Source organism: Mustela putorius, unplaced genomic scaffold (genome assembly GCF_011764305.1).
Source record: "Mustela putorius furo isolate JIRA1106 unplaced genomic scaffold, ASM1176430v1.1 tig00001165_pilon_pilon_pilon, whole genome shotgun sequence".
Taxonomy (NCBI): Eukaryota; Metazoa; Chordata; class Mammalia; order Carnivora; family Mustelidae; genus Mustela; species Mustela putorius.
The window spans coordinates 76,950-93,996 of NW_025421605.1; the positions used below are offsets into that span (position 1 = coordinate 76,950).

The window sequence follows — 17,047 nt, forward strand, 5'->3', positions numbered from 1 at the left end:
CTGAGCAGGAAGGACCCTGGGTGGGAGGGGGGATGCGTCCAGCCCCCCCCCCCACCGGCCCCCTGTCAGCCTGAAGCTGGAGCCGCAGAGGGATGGGTGCCCTGGTGCGAGAGGGTCTGGGGCTGCCGACCCCGCCCCTGCTTTCCCCCACCCTTCCTGGACCCTCAGCCCCTGGGCCTGTGGTATGAGCGGTCCCTCCCCCTGCCTCAGGGGTCATCTGGCTGGGCTTCTCTTCCGGCCCAGGAATGTGCCCCTCCCTGCTCGGCCCGCCTTCCCGGAGGGGGCTCTGGGCACGGGGTCGCCTTGGCCAGCGCCCCCATCACCCCACTCACCCCAGGCCTGACCAGAACTGCACAGGCATGGTTTGTTTCGTAACTTTTTGGGGGAGGGGGAGGTGAATTTTGATGTCTTTTTCCACGTAGCCCCTGGGGGTGGGGAGGCTGCCCCCTCGTAGCCCGAGAGCCCTGTCTACTTTCTGTTTTCTCAGATGACTTCATCAGCTGGAGGAGGCAGCACCCCCAGCCTCTGTCCGGTCTCCCCCCAGCTCTGGGGAGCATCTGCTGACAGTGCTGCTGATAGGAGGGGGGGGCAGGGGCAGGGGAGGCAGAAGCCTCCCTCTTTAGGGGGACATCCCTGATAAGAGGAAATTCCACGCTGTGACAAATGGCCGGTTTCCATCCATCCACGGGGGCGGGTGGGACCTTTTCTTTCTCTTTTTAACTTGGCAAATATTTGCCAAGAACTAACGGAATCTCTGTGGTCAGCCGGCCCCTTCGGACCCGGTGGGCGGGCTGGCTGGGGCTGGATTCTGGGTTAGCTTGGGGGCGGGGGTCCCGGTCATGCTGGAAGGTTCTCTGGGGTGGGAGGAGGCTCCGGTGGGTGGGTGGGCCAGGGGGCACAGTCCCTGATCCTGCAAGGCCAGTGGGTGCTGGAAAATGGGCTAATAAATCCTTGACACAGGAAGTCGGAGGGCTCATCCCAGCCCTGGCTGCCTGTCAGTTCTCCAGGCTGCCTTGTAGGAAGGGAGCTCAGGCGGCTTGCAGGTCGGAGCTGCTCTGAGCGGAGAAAGACGGATGTCTCGCCCGGCCGAGAGTCCCTGGGAGGGGGAGGCGGGCCTGCAAATCAGGAACAGAAGAGGGCCTCTTCCAGAAGGGGGTGGGGTGGCCTGGTGAGAGGTGGCCGCTGTCCAACTCGGACTCTGCCGGACTCGGGCCAACTGAAGCGAAGAGCTTCTCGAGATTTGAGACTCCTGCCTGCACGACGGCGGAGAAGCTTGCTTCCACGCGTCCGGCGGGAGCGAAGCCCGGGAGCCTTGGTGGACGGTAGGAGCGGGGGAACCCCCTCCCCGCCTTCTCCGCCTTTGGGGCGTCTCTGGTCCTTGAAGGAATGAATGAAACGAATGAGTCAGAAGGGGATGGCACGGTCACTGCCGGGTCCTCTCCCAGGTCCGCAGAGGCTAGGGCGTCCTGGAAGATCTTCCTTGATGGATGCACACCCCCCACCGGCTCTCCCCCACACGGGAACCAGAGACTGCAACTTTGTCTTCGGCAGTCGGCAGTCGGGGGCCGCCGCCGCCGCCGCCTCCTCCTCCTCCTCCTCTTCCTCCTCCTCCTCCTCCTCCTCCTCCTCCTCCTCCTCGGAAAAGGGAAGGAGCTCCGGAGCAGGAGAAAAATGCAGCCCTTTGCATATGCAAATCCCTTTTTTCTTGCGGAGGCGCGAGCCTTTGTGCTCCTGTTCTAAGCCTGAGTTTCAGGCCGGAGGGCGAAGTCTCCGGTTTCTGGCATCCCGGTTCCCGACCAGACTCCCGACGACGAGGCACTTCCTGCCTCGTACAACGTGTGAAGTGTAATTTGATTTGGAATTACTTATCGAATTAGATGAGGCGTGTGTGCTTTTGAAATTCAGCCCTCGATCCCCGCCCGCACAAATCTGCAAAATTTGGTCATTTATATTCAGTGTTTTCCATCTTTAGAAGGGAACAGGAAGTTCCCCTGTGACGTTTATGGGGAGCTTGTAGCGGCTTGGGTGGGTGAATGGGGGACAAGGAGAAAGGAGCAAGGAGCAGAGGAAATGGAGGAGGTCCTGTTTTTCCAAAGCCCTGCAGGGGGCGAGGCCCCTACACTCCCTGCCCACCCCCTGCACATGGCTGGTTCTCACTGGCCCTCTCGCTGCAGCTCTGGGAGGGAGACCCCTGGCCTTGAATCATTTGTTGAATGAATCTGTATTGTGGTTCTGGTCCCCTAGGACCCTGTGATCTCCCCACCCCCAAGTTTTTATTTATTTTTGACAGAGAGCACAAGCAGGGGGAGCAGCAGAGGGAGAGGGAGAAGCAGGCCACCCCCTGTGCAGGGAGCCTGACCAGGGGCTGGACCCGAGGAGTCCAGGATCTTCTTCCACAATTATTGTTTGTAGCCATTTTTTTAAGATGCAAAGCAGTTCCGTGTGTGTGTGTGTGTGTGTGTGTGTGTGTGTGTGTCCGTGTGTCCGGTCCGTCTGTCCGGTCCCCAGCCCCACTGACTTCCCCAGGTTGGCTAACAAGCACCTCTCCCTCCCCTGCCCCTCACAGCCAGGAGTGGGGAGGCCTCTTTGAGGCCCCTGTGAATTGGTCAGCTCAGCCTGGGGCGACCTCCAGGAAGTGGAGTTTGGGGATGGGAAGGGGCATTTTGCTCTCTGCTGGGATGGCTCCATGGGGAGCTTGCAGAGCAGCAGCGTCCCAGGCCTCTGTGTGGGGCCTCTGCTGTGTCAGGGCTTGTGTTCTTTGCCCCCCCGCCCCCCGCCTTCCCTGGGAGTTCTGCGGCCTGGAGAAGGCCCCTGGACTCTGGGACTCCTATACTGGGCCCTGCGATTACTTTAAAGGAGCTTGACCAGCCAGGCTTAGCCTTTAGGTGGTTTTCTCCCAGGTTGTGGGGGCTCAAATGCTGTGCCCCTTGATAGGCCTGGGGCTTCCCTACAGGGAACTCCCTTCCCAATCGGGTGGGCATCTCCCAGCAGCTGCTGGGGAAAGGGGGCGAGAGCTCCGGGCCTCCCATCCCTGCCCCCGCGGCAGATGCTGCCTGGGTCTTTGCTGGAGGACTTGGCCTGTGGAGTCGCCCTGCTCTGAGCAGGCTCGCTGCGGTGCGTGAAGGACCACGGCTGGAACAGCGCTTGGGGCGCCGGGAGCCCCCAGGAGACCTTGGCCATTGTGATCAGCGTCAGGCCTGCATTTGTTCTCGTTCATGCCAGACAGCGAGTCTTGGACCTGCCGTGTGCCGGCGCCGCTCTGAATGTGGCGGCTGAGGGCCCTGGCTCGGGGTCCCGTGGAGGGGGGCGTGGGAGGGAGCACGTCATCCTAACGCAGTCCCTGTGGAGACTGCTCAAATGCAGGGTGTGGGCTCAGTAGGGGACTGCGGGGACTCGAGGTGCCCAGGCCAGGGCCTGCAGGGCTGCAGGCACCGGGGGAGGTTGGGCAGAGGGCAGGAGCAGCTCCCGTCCCTCCGCCCTGCATCCGGGCCTCGTTGCTGGGGACGAGGAGCATCAGCCATCCGTGTCGTGGCCACGGGCTTGGGTACTCCAGAGGCGTCTGCCCGTGTCCCCTCGGCCTGCACTGCAGAGCTGTGCGCGGTCCCAGAGGGTAGACTCCAGGCACCTGGGTGGGGAGTGGGAGCAGCCACTGAGCCTGGAGGTTACCGGCTAGAGGGCAGTCTTCTCTGGGAGAGGCCTTGGGGGCGGGAAGAGAAGAGGCCCTGGTGGGCCCTGGTATCCCCAGGAGCCCATCCTCTGACCCCCTAGTGCGCCTACCTGGATCTGCTTGGTGACCCTGGTTCCCTGCCTGGGCCCGTCCGGTAGCCTTCTAGGTGTCTTCGGACCGGTTGGCCTCGCTCTCTGTTCAGGCACTGTGGGCGGGTGGTGATTGAGTGAGGCCTGTTCAGACAACAGTGGCAGAGTCCCCGGGCTCTAAGAGCCAGGCATGGAGAGGATTGGGGTGAGCTGGGCGGATGGCATGGGCCTGACCCCGAGGGCGCTGTCCCGGGGCCAGCTGCGTGCGATACGGGACCGGCCCCCGTGGCTGCTGCTTCTGCCGGGAGCAGAGTCAGGCAGCAGCCCAGGGCAGAGGAGTCTGGTGCTGGGGAGGATGGAACTTGGGGGGACGTTGCTGGGATGCAGAACAAGGCAACAAGACCCCCAGGGAGGCGGCAGGCTGCTGGGGCAACCCCTGGGTGTTGGCTTCCAAGTCAGGCCTTGCAGGCCTGCACTGGTGCGCTCTCCGCAGCCGCCGCCCAGGAGCTGGGCTGCAGTGTGAGCGGCCTCAGAGGCATCCCACCCAATAGCGGGCTCCTTTCCGGGGGCTGCCTTTCAGCCAGGGGAGACTTGGTGGCGCCGGGCAGGAGGCCATGGAGGGGGTTGGCTCCAGGCTGCAGGCAGAGAGGAGCGGGGTCACCGGGTGGGGCGGGGGGAGTCCTGCACTCCTCCCTACGTAGGTGACCTTCTGCCACAGGCTGAGTCACACACGGAGCCTCTTGGTGGCAGGGTTCCTCCAGATTGGGACCGGTGGCCAATGCCACTGCTCTTGATGGCTCACGTTCCGTGGGTCGTCCGTCCGTTCTGTTGCTGGAGGTCGTAGGTACTTCTCGAGGGCCACTCTCTGGGCGAGGGGTTGGGGGCATCACTGAGCAGGCCACGGTGTCAGGTTCAAGGAGAAGGGAGCAGCGGTGGGCGGGCGGTGGTCAGGAGCCACAGGGCCTGTTTTCTGCCCAGGTAGACAGTGCCACTGTGGCAGGGTGGGGACCCTGCTAAGAGCCACGGGGAGCCATGGCCGGTACCCGAGGCCCGAGGCAAGCACCACGCAGGCCACAGAGAAGTGCTATATTGCTCTGACGGTCGGATGACTGTCCAGTGACCGTGCCTCGCCGAGGGTCCCCTGGGTTCTGTGAGTAGTTAGGCTGGATGCCTGCGGGGGCCCAGAGCAGGGACTCTGGCTCTTGCACGGCCGTGCTCACAGCAGCGTTATTTACAGACGGGGGAGACGGCGCAGGCGTCGGGGGATGGATGAACCGATAAACAGTGGAGTGTCAGGCAGACGTGGAAAGGGAGGCCATTCCTGCCCCTGCGGCAACACGCAGGCTCCGCGAGAGAAGCCGGGTGCAGGGGACGGGGCTGCGCGAGGTCCGTAGGCCTTTGAAATCCACAGTCGGAAGGTGGATGCGAGGCCACCGGGGTGTGGCAGGGGAAGTGAGAGGTCCGTGGGCGCGGTCCCCCCTGGGGGGAGGGTGATGGACGCATTCTGGAGGTGGCTGGCGGTGATGGTGCGCGCAGCAGCAGGCATGGGGCCCAGAAGCAGACACCGAAACATGGTTTAAATGCCCTGAAACTTGATGTTATATAAATGTTACCACAACCAAGAGGATAATTAGGCTGGAGGAAGGGATAAGCCAGTGTGTAGGGTCACCCCAGCCTGGGTGGTCTCGAGCCTTCTTTCCACGGTGAAGGTTGGTGGCCTGGCGGGCAGTGACGTCACCCGGGGCCAGAGAGCTGCCGACAGGGGCGGTGGGGGGCGAGGGGAGGAGGTAGACCCCGGGCCGCTGGGGTGGGAATGAGGCTGCACCAGGACCCAGGCCCTGAGATAAAACGGGCATCCCCTTCTTGGAGGAGGGGAAGGAAAGTCCTAGCAGTTTGCTGTCTTTCCACATTGCCTTGTCCGAGAAGCAGGCAGGAACAGTGAGCAAAGGCAGGTGGTGCTGTGTGACCACGAGTCAGTGACTTAACCTCTCTGAACCTGGCTTTTCCACTTTTAAAAAATAGGGCTCTTTGGGGGCATCTGGCTGACCCTTTCCATCTCAGGGTTGTGAGTTCGAGCCCCATGCTGAGCGTAGCAGTCACTTAAAGATGGGGCCTTTTTTTAAAAAATGGGGCTCAGGGCACCTGGGTTGGGCCTCTGACTCTTGGTTTCAGGTCTGGTCGTGATCTCAGGGTCAGGGAATAGAGCTGTGTTGGGCTCTGCGCCCGGAGTGGAGTCTCCTTGGGATCCCCCCCCCCCCACCTCCCTCTGCTCCTCCTGCTCATACGCGCGGTCTGTCTCTCTCTCTCGGATAAATACATCTTTAAAAAAGCAGGACTCCCCCTGGTTCTGTTTAGCTGATGACGGTGCAGAGGGGGTCCTCTGGGACATAAATGTGAAACTTCTTTCATGTGAAGAACATCCCTTTGCTGTTTGTAGCATTTCACAAAGTTCGGGTATGAAACAGAAATTCAGGTGCCGGGGCCACGGGACAGAGGATGCGGCCCTGGCCCCAGGGAGGGGTCGCTGGGGGACGTGGGTCGGATGCAGGTCTGACCATTGTCGCGGCGGGGCTGTGGGCCAGGCTGGGGCCGCAGAGCCCTCCTCCCCCGAGCCCGCACCAGGGGGACAACTCCCAAGACCCCAGTCATTCCACGAGTGTTGTTAGGGGGTCCCCTCCCTGTACAGCTCTGGACGGACGTGGGGGTCCACCCAGGCTGGCTGCCGTGCTCCCTGGGGCTCACGGCGTGTGTGTGATGGGGAACACGGATGGTAGCACATGGCCCAGCAGTGAATAGGAAGCTTTCGTATTGAGTAAATGAAGTGACGGTCGTCACAGGTTGGCCTGGCTATTTCTGATGGTGTTTCAGGGAAAAAATAAATCACTCTGCAGACTTCAGTTTCCCCATTTGTGAAAGAAGTAGATGGAACTAGAATTCTTTGCTATCCAGTGTCTTTGCCCTTTGCCCTGGGTCGCTTTTTAAATGTAAAGTAATTGAAATAATAAAATGAAAAATTTGGTTCCTTAGCGGGACCGGCTGCATTCCCAGTGCTGGGAAGTCACATGTGAAAACAGGTGGCAGTTCCTCAAAAAATTAAAAATACTAATGCCACGTGACCCCGTAATCCCGGAAGAACTGGAAGCAGGGTTTCCAGATCTCGCACACCTGTGTTCCCAGCGGTGCTAGTCACCAGAGCTGAAACGCAGAAGCGCCCCAGGTGTTGATGGAGGGACGGATAGGCAGAAGGGACTCTGAACCTTAATAGGACGTTCTGACACTCGCTACAGTGTGCACGAGCCCTGAGGACGTGATGTTAGGTGAGATAAGCCAGCCCCCGAAGGATAAACACTGTAAGATTCCTCTACACGGGGCTCCCTGGGCCTGCAGATTAGAAGGTAGAATGGGGTGGGGGGGTGGGGAGTTGGTGTTTAATGGGGAGAGAGTTTCACTTTTGCAAGACAGCATTCTGGAGACGGGTTGTACAACAGCGTGAATGTCCTTCATGCCACGGGACTGAGCACTTAACGTAGGTGATGGTGAATTTCATGTTCCGTGTATTTTAGCACAGTTAACACTGTAGCCCCCCATGGCTGCCGTATCAGGCGGCGCGGGCCTGGGGTCCTTCCATCCTGGAAGTCCTCTGGGACGGCGCTGGGGGAGACGGTCTCTGCTGTCCCTGCCAGGTGGCCGGAGCAGCCGGGTCCCGGGTGGCTCTCCGTGGAAAGCAAGGGTTCAGAGAAATCGTCCGGGGCAGGTTGCCCTGATGGGGCCTCTGCTTCTCCCGTGGTTGGGCGGGCGGGGTCCTGCCTTCTGGCCCCGCAGAGCAGTTGTGCTGGTATTGAAAGACCCGCGGATCCCCTTACCCAAGAATCCAACACTGCCACTGGATGCAATCAGCAAGAGGTTCTTTATTGTTACGCAGGCGCCTGCGGGTGGTCAGCGCGCGCCTGCGGGTGGTCAGCAGCTCCTGCTAGCTGAGCACACCCGGCTGGGGTGGTGCCGGGTTTTTATAGACAGGTACAAACAAGTTTTGGGTGGGGCGCAACTGATTGGTGGACAGTTTGAACTTTTGAAAAAGGCATACTTGGTGTTAGTGGAGTGGATCAGGGGACCCACATGTGAAAGCAGACAAAGCAATCTTACAGAAGCAGAACTGGCCAGTTAGCCCACGCATGCGAAGAGAGCGGCGGGAAGGGGGAAACAAAGAGGGGAAGTTAGACCTTACTACTCAGCAGAAAGACATCCTGTCTACGTGACTATGTGGCCATGCAGCCCCCTTGCCTACATGACCATGCCCCTGCTATTAGGAGAGGGTATCTTGTTCAAACAGGAGTTAAGTGTCATGCCTTAGTAGCCAAGCTGTTACAGAAAGGCAAAAGAGCAGTTACATTGAATTCAACCCTCGGGGAAGGGTCTTTTCACTGCAAGGGGAGGAGGGGTACTCTTACACAACAAAAGAGCAGTTAATTATTTAAAGACTGGGGGGGGGTCTTTCATTCCCCCCTTTTTCTTGATCATGGATAGAATCTTATATCCATTCGTCTTGTTCTTGCATGTCCTGCCCTTGCATTGAGCTAGTCCGGGGCTCTGTTTGCTTGAGGAGTTGGTATCGCTGTGTCAGTACCATAGTCTGAAAAACAGACAGGTGATCTTTAATGAACTGTACTAACCTGTTTAAGACACAAGGACCAAAAGTTAGAATTAATAACAGAATGATGAGAGGGCCCGTTATAGATGACAACAAAGTAGTAAGCCAAGGCAATCTGTTGAACCAGTTTTCGCAGTGGAGAAGGGTGAAGAGGGGGTGCAAGGCATCAGCCCCTTCTCCATCCTCAGCCAGCCTCCTGCTCCTTGATTCCCCCCCTGAACAATCTTGACCCTGAAATCTTTAAGGTGGTTGAAGGTGGAAGGTCTCATCTTCTGTAACTTCTTCCTGCTGAATAGGGGCGTAGAGCTGTCCCTACCTACTGGGGTCAATATTGATCAGTGGAGGAATGTATAGGGGAGTTAGGAAAGGCGGAGGCAGCCGAATCCAGTGCTGACAGCGAAGAGGCGTCCTCTCACGCGACAAGGATCGTCTGTCATGGTGAAGTCATTGCAGCAATGGAGTCTCGGCACCAAGTAGAGAAACATTGAACAAAGCAACATATTAAGGTTAATAAGGCGATAATGAGAAGCCCGAAAAGGAGATTCGGCCATAGTCCTCCTTCAAACCAGGAACTTAACCATTCACTGAGAGAGAAGGATCTTGTAGGGCCTTAATCTGGGTATTCATATCCTTTATTAGTCCTGTGATACTTTTGTGATAGTCTGGAATGTACACACAACATTCTGTCTTGATAATTGCACATGTGCCACCCTGGGCTGCTGTCAGGACATCTAAGGCCATCCTTAGTATAGCGATAAGGAGGGTTTTGGAACTTAGGCCCATATTGGATTGGGGAGTTATGGATTGACAGCAATCCCCTTTCCTTCCAAATAGCTCCATGGGCATGTAGTACCAGGAAGGCATATTTGGAGTCAGTGTTAATGTTTTTTAGGCTTTGGCAATTGCAAAGTGCTAGTGAGCACTTTGGCACACCTAGCTTTTCTTTATTTTTTTCTATGAAAACTACTGTCATCAGAAAACAAACTGTCATTCATATTTTTTAACAGGGGCATCTTAAATCTGGCCAGATAGAGTAAGCAAGATCAATAACCTTTGAACATTTTTTGCTCTATAGAGAAAGAAGTACAGTAGTCAGGTTCAGGCATACAGGTAACTAGGTTTAAAGTTTGACAAGTTTTAAGTATTATTTCTGGCTTATCTGTTAGTGTAGCCCAGTATTTAATAAGTCGGCCTCCATCATCCATTGGTGGTCTTTGGCTTCTAAGACAAATCTGGACCTGATGTGAAGTTATTACAGTCAGGGACAGTTCCATAGTGAGGTTTGAGGCACTTTTATAGGAGGGCTGTTCCATGCTTAGCTAAAGCATCTATTTGCAATTGCACCTCAACAGAGGTGGCCTCTAGGATAAATATGACAAAGGGATGAAACCAAGAAGACGACCTTTGAGTGGTCCAGCCTTAACAATATCCTGATTACAGAGGATCACTGGCAAGTGAGAAAACTTGTCAAGAGATAAGGGGAGTCCCCCATGGATTATTCAATCCATTCATAAAGAAAGTGGGGTCATCCACGGTGCCTCCAAGTCCATAGTTGATCCTATGGAGTGCAATAGGCTGGCTTTTAGGCAATTTCATTATCCCAGCCACACATAAGGGGTTAGTTAAGTTATACAATTGTAGGGGAATCAATCCCATTTTTCCAGTTGTTTAATCATGTGCCGTGGGGTCTGCGAATATCCCCACAAAACAGTAAGATCAACTAAAGAAGCTATTGTACAACTTCTCTGAAGTTTACCTCAAATTGTTTAGCTTAGGTAAACATTTAAAGACAATCAAATCTAGAATTTAACATCCATAAAGGTGTGTTACTAAAACAATTTTTCTCTCTAAAATAACCCTCATTTACAGAGATAGTGAAATCAGGACTAATTCACTTGTGAAACAAGTCCAGTTTTAACAAACTTGGCCCATTATTTACATAAGCTCAGCAAGAACAGTGACTGTGATCAATAGATCTTTTAGAATCTGCTTTGCTGGAACTTTGTATAAGGAATCTCTAGGTTGAACTTTTAGTAGCCTCTCCGGGCCCAGAAGCCAAGCCCTGTACTTGCCATGAGGCATGCCTGCAATACCTTTGGGCGAATTCCTCTTCCCGAGACTGCACCTACCAAGGAGTGACATTCTTTACTCACCTGGTGGGGCTGCTGGGAACTCTGTAAGCAAGGTATCAGGCCAACAGTCCCAAGGGGCTTTATGGCTCCAGGTTTCATAAAGTCAACCTTAGTTCCTTTAAATTATCTGGTCATATCTGAGTTTATGCATATCTTTCTCAAATATGACATTCCAGTCAAAGCCTTGGTAAAATAACCAGTTTCCAATGGTGTCCTGTTACAAGGAGAACAGATTCTTATTGAACTTATGCAAATGACTGATTGCCATAGAAGAATGCTTACTGAGACCTTTTGGTTTCAGAGGGTTCATATAGAGAGAAAAGCTTGAATGCTTTGAGCACTTTTACAAATGAGCACTTATACATCTCTATAAGTTACAGATAACTTAAGAAAAAGTATCCCTAGTCTGGAAGAGCAAACATTAGAGAGAACCGGCAATGTTTAAAATAAGACAAAACATTAAGAGACACAACATTATAATCTTTTAGTTCATTTAGTCCCATGTTACCAAATCTGGTGAATGTGGCTTTAGTCAGTTTTGGAAATTCTTACCCATTTCAGTTTTAGGACTTTCAAGTATATCAAATATCTGTATTTGTCCTGAAAGTCCTTTATAGGAATCTCCTTGAAGATAAAACTCATTTTACAAGAGAATTAAAACAATTATAAATGACAAAAAAAACTCAGAATGGATATGGTTAGAGCTAAAGAGACATGGGAATTTACAATTTAGCTGCAAGAAAATCAGGTTACAATTTCTGTGACATATAACATAAAACTTTAGGAAGTGCATAGAATCTCTAGAATAGTTATAGCATTTTCCCAAATGTAACCCAATGTTTATCACTGGTTTAAATCTTGTCAACAATTGCTAAAACCTTAGAAAGTTTAAAAAACACATGCCTAAATATAATTAGGGATGTTAAACACCTGATAAAACAAAACATGGGAACTGAATTTTTCAGGCGGGCAAAGAGGAAACCATTTACACTTTTTTAACAGATCAATTAGCTAAGAAAAACTTTGCCCCTTTTAAACAGAAAGAAAACCAGCATTTTATACCAGTGTCTTTCCCTTTTTTTATTTTACTTCTAAGTGTGCAGTCTTAAGATAGGAGTTTTTTCTGGGTTTCTCTCCTATCATGAATGATGTCGCAGACAAGGGAGGGGGGGGGATCTTTCCCCTGCTGTCCTGTTTGCATCCCTCATGGGAATTTAGGAGCGTCTTAGCTAAGGCCTGTCCGCATAAACCCCGGACCAGGCTACTCCGTGGAGTAGATGACCGTTATGCCATATGACACCCCGTGAGACTCAAGGTGCAGCCCCCTCAGACTCCGTAGCCAAAGTGGTGGAGCCATACAGACACATTCACACAGTCAGACACTCTTCAGATTCAAAACAGGTTGGATACCCTCCCCTTTTGGGCGTCTCTGGCTAATGGGAGGTGATCAGTCTCCCCTTTCACTCTTTACAAATTAGAGTGAGTTTCTATGGTTTACAGGCAAAGGAGGATGGTAAACCGGGTGTTTTCGCAGTCCCTCAAGGTTGGGCTGCTTCCTTAATCTCTCAAGGCCAAATGGCCCTTATACTTGGAAGTATAATCTATGTGGAGGCAGGTCAGGAGAGTGCTAAATCACCTTGGAGGCTGTTTTTTTTTCTTTCTTTTTTTAGTCTGTCCTGACCATATCTAAAAATTTCTTTTGTGAAGATTTCCATTCACAAACCTTCTCAACAACTTTCCTTTGCATTCAGGTTTTGTCCCAAGCCATTTCCTTCCAAACAACCATCTCATTTAGGACAAAATTACCTTCCCTTACCTTCAACAAAATGTATTCCCATTCCTTAAAAATCTTTCTTACTTATCATCTACTTTCCTACAGAGTTTCCCTTATTTCCATCAGTCTTAGTTACACTAAGCAGAACTTTGTATTCTTAGAAACACCTTTAGTTATTAACCAATTGTAAACTGTTACACAACAGAAATCTTCAGGTGGCAAATTTATGAATCAGTTAAGTGGCAAACAAGTTTACCAGCAGATTTAAATACTCTTAGTTTCTTTGCAGTAAGAAGTCAAAAGCACAAACCTACATCCAGTAATTAACGACTTAGCTTTTTATCCTGTCTGGTTAAGATATAGATGTCCACAATTTAATTCCATTTGTCATCCAAGCAAAACTTTAAAACTTTCAGGTTACCAAAGACTTTGAAAGCTATTTCAGCAATTACCCATTAGAACTTTGAGACAGACAATTAACCATCAGTTTAGTCATTCCTTTGCTAACAAATTTTAACAAGTAACACAAGCTTATTTGATCTTCAGTAAACTTTGATAGATTACTGCTGTAACTTCAAAGACACATCTTATCTTAATTAAACCAACAATCTTAACTTAGTTCCAATACTGATTTACGTTCCACCTGGACCCACTCCACTTTGAATGTTTACCTGAGACATGCGTGGGAAGATCTGGAGTGGGGAGGTGTTAGGTCCAGGGGGTGTTGTTCTTGCTCCTTGACAGTGGAGAGAGAAGGAGCTGTGGTGCATGATCTAGAGGCCAGTCATGCAGGCTGCACACACGTTGGTACAGAAACATGTAAGGGGGAAACAGAAGAAACAAAGTGCCGCCAGGAGGCAGAGAAAGGATTCCCAGTTTTGGAGCTCCTAAGCCCCAACAGAGGAGCAGACACCATGCTTTCCCACCAGCAAGGGGGAAGGGGTTAAGCAGTCTAAGTCAGGCCAGAAAACACAAGGAAACTTCCCCGAAACAAAGAGAGTTTCGGCAGCTGCTTGGGAATATTCCTTATAGTCTCTGTCTCGAGTGAGACCAACCCCAGTTGGCTCCAGTTATACCCATTAACATGGGAAGTGAATGAGGGAGAAGCCCCATTTTAGACTCAAAGAAAACACCAAGGACAACGAGTAGAACACACAAAACAATTAACAAAAAGGTCGCTGCGCGGTTTCGGTATGCTACCGAAAGCAAGGTTTCCACCGGCCCAGAGGAGCCTCGAGATCTCCCTGCGGTGGACAAATTCCGTCCAGGGCCAAGGGGTTCCTCTGGAACGGACAAACGGATATAACCCTCGGACAAATGAGGGGCTCCAAAAAATTGGGCCCCTCGACACCCTGGAGCGTCCCCCAGGGTTGGCAGGGGGAAGTCCGAGCTCGTCAGCTCCTTCTCAAGCTGCCTACAAATACAATCCAACAACGCACGCTGTTGTACAAACACTATACCGCTACCCGCAGTATAGGTCAAACAGAGGCCTCTCAAGACTAGAGACAAACAAGAACACGAGACTGGATACAAACGAGAACATGAGACAGGAGACAAGAATGCTGGCCAGCTTACCTCCCGGTGGGAGTCAGTTGGATCCGTGGGCAGGAGTCCGATGATCTCGGTGGAACCTCCAAATGAAAGACCCGCGGATCCCCTTACCCAAGAATCCAACACTGCCACTGGATGCAATCAGCAAGAGGTTCTTTATTGTTACGCAGGCGCCTGCGGGTGGTCAGCGCGCGCCTGCGGGTGGTCAGCAGCTCCTGCTAGCTGAGCACACCCGGCTGGGGTGGTGCCGGGTTTTTATAGACAGGTACAAACAAGTTTTGGGTGGGGCGCAACTGATTGGTGGACAGTTTTTGAACTTTTGAAAAAGGCATACTTGGTGTTAGTGGAGTGGATCAGGGGACCCACATGTGAAAGCAGACAAAGCAATCTTACAGAAGCAGAACTGGCCAGTTAGCCCACGCATGCGAAGAGAGCGGCGGGAAGGGGGAAACAAAGAGGGGAAGTTAGACCTTACTACTCAGCAGAAAGACATCCTGTCTACGTGACTATGTGGCCATGCAGCCCCCTTGCCTACATGACCATGCCCCTGCTATTAGGAGAGGGTATCTTGTTCAAACAGGAGTTAAGTGTCATGCCTTAGTAGCCAAGCTGTTACAGAAAGGCAAAAGAGCAGTTACATTGAATTCAACCCTCGGGGAAGGGTCTTTTCACTGCAAGGGGAGGAGGGGTACTCTTACACAACAAAAGAGCAGTTAATTATTTAAAGACTGGGGGGGGGTCTTTCAGTATCTCCACTGGCCGGGAGAGAAGGGGCTTGCGGGAGGGAACCCTCACCTGTGCAAAGGCCAGGCCCTTCCATCGGTGATGGGGTGGGGGTTGGGGGAAGAATGGGGCTCGTCGCGTTTTTGTGATAATTTCTGAAGCAGGCGCTGGTGGCAGGATGTTTGCTTTGTGGTTTGAGTTTCTGCCTGGGCAGGGGGCGGGTCGCTGGAGCCCCGGAGGCAGGGGATGAGGGCTGCATGTGGGGGTGGGCGGGGCCAGTGCAGGCCCCCCCGACCAGACCCAGGGGCAGCTGGAAGCAATTTTCGGTCACGTGGGGCCGGGCCCAGCCGCTGGCCTGCAAGACAAGGCCCCATGTCTGTGTCCAGGAAGCAGCCGCACGGCCACATGTTCAAGGCCAGCTGCTGCGCTGGTCTTTGTTTATTTAAAGATGCTGGAGCTGGGGACAGTCTTTCTGAAGAGGGGGCAGTGGCAGATGCCTTCCGGGTGCTGCTGGGAGGAGGCCCCGTGGCTGTCCTTGCTGTCTCCTGGGTCGCTCGCCTTTCCCTGGCCTGGGAGTGCGGTGGGCAGCAGGGACCCGTGGGCTCTGTTACTGCTCGGTCCCCGATTCCGGGAAGGGGGAGTCACGGCGCTTGGTCCGGCTGAGAAAACGGGGAAGTCGAGCGACGTTGTGCAGAGAAACCACCCACGCTCTGATTTCTGGAGTGTCAGCTCATCATCCCGGCCGCGGAAGGAGAGGGTGCTGGGCCCCCCCGCGGTCACCTCCCTCTGACACTTCCACAAAGCAGAGGTGCGGCCACCTAGGTGCGAGCCGGTTGGGCCCACTGGGGTTTGGCACTGGGGTTTGGTTGTCTGGGAGAGTCTGGTCGCTTCCCCAGGAAGTGGAAACCCCCATGTCCCGTGTCCTGTGCATGAACCCCGCCCGCCCCCACCCCGCCCCAGCGCACACTTGGGAGCGGGGTTCCGAGGCTGATGCCCAGGGAACCAGCCAGCCCCTCCCTGGGGGGGACCCTGGAAGATGTTAGGATGCACCGTGTGTGTTCCTGGGAGGGGGAGGGAGCTCACCGTCCTCCTCAGTGGTTGGGGGCTGGGAAGGCCACAGGGGGACTGAGAGGCTGGCCAAGGAGAAGTGTGGATAGGCGCGTGTGGTGTATCTAGGGGTACTCCAGGACATGGCCGATGTGCTCCTGGTAGACCCTGGGAGGGACCCATGCTGTTCTGAGCACACTGACCAGCTCCACCGGGGGAGTGGCCCTCAGGTCCCCACTGGGTGCCTCTGGCCACTCCTTCTCCAGGCCTCTGACCTGGGTGTACAGACTCTTCAGGGCAGGAAGGGAGGGAGGTTCTGATCTGCAAACTGCAGAGGCTTGAGTTATTTCTAGAAGCTCAGTCCTGCCTGCCTGTCCACAGACCTGGAAGCAAAAACTGGAGTGTGTGGGGCACACAGGTGCCAGGCAGAGAGAAGGACCCCTCCCCTGGGTGGGGGGTCGGGAGCTGCCCCAGAGCCCCAGAGCCCCATCTTCCCTGCTGTTGCCTGGGAACCGCAGAGCCCAGGAGGGGCATACTCTGTCCCCGTCTTTTTTACGGGGACCCAGGACTGAAACACACCTCACCTGGGAGCTGCAGGATGATAGCCGGGTGTTCTTCATCCTGGCTCACGCGCTGGCCCCACCATTCAGCTCTTTGGCCCTGAGGGTCCTGAGGCCTGTGGGAGCCTGTTTGAGCCTGTGATGGAGGTGGGTGCCCTGGGGCAGGGTGGAGGCTGGGAAGAGGAGGGCTGGGGTCAGCTCTGCCTTGGAGCTGAGGGAAGGAACCTGCTAGTAGGCAGCTGCTGGGGAGGGGTGTGGGGCTCTGCCGGTGCTGTGGTGGGGGGGGCCTTTAGGTCTGGGGTCTCCTGTAAGGGTCTCCTGGGCAATTGAGCCTCAGTTTCCCCGCTTGAGAAATGGGGTGGTGGTCGGTGCTTTGCAGATGCCTGTGTCAGACCCCCTGACTCCCCCCGTTTTCTGCCCCACAGCCCCCGAGGCGGCTCCTGGCTGTGTTGGCGACATGGCTGAGACCCCCCAGAGACGCCGGGCTGAAGCAGGCGCTCGCGCGCCCCGCAACGAGAAGGCCCCCCCGCGGACTTCGGCTATGTGGGCATCGACTCCATCCTGGAGCAGATGCGCAGGAAGGCCATGAAGCAGGGCTTCGAGTTCAACATCATGGTGGTCGGTGAGTGTGCGCCCCACGCTGGGGACCCCACACCGCGGGCTTTGGGGCTCAGTCCGCTCCTCGGAAGACGGGGGTGGGCGCACCTGGCCCGCAGGGCGGATGGCACGTGGCAACCGAGCGTGAGCCCGTGTGTGTGCTCCTGCGTGCGCCCGTGTGCCTGCCGGGAGGGCGGCAGCTCACTGACCAGCAGCCTCACCCCCTGCCCTCTCCGGGGCTCCGTCCTGGACTTCCAGT

The 17,047-nt window shown here is 54.4% G+C and overlaps 1 pseudogene; it reads left to right on the forward strand.

Moving 5' to 3' along the window:
- The window catches only part of LOC123386956, a 93,275-nt pseudogene that overhangs the window by 66,556 nt on the left and 9,672 nt on the right, over nucleotides 1-17,047 (forward strand).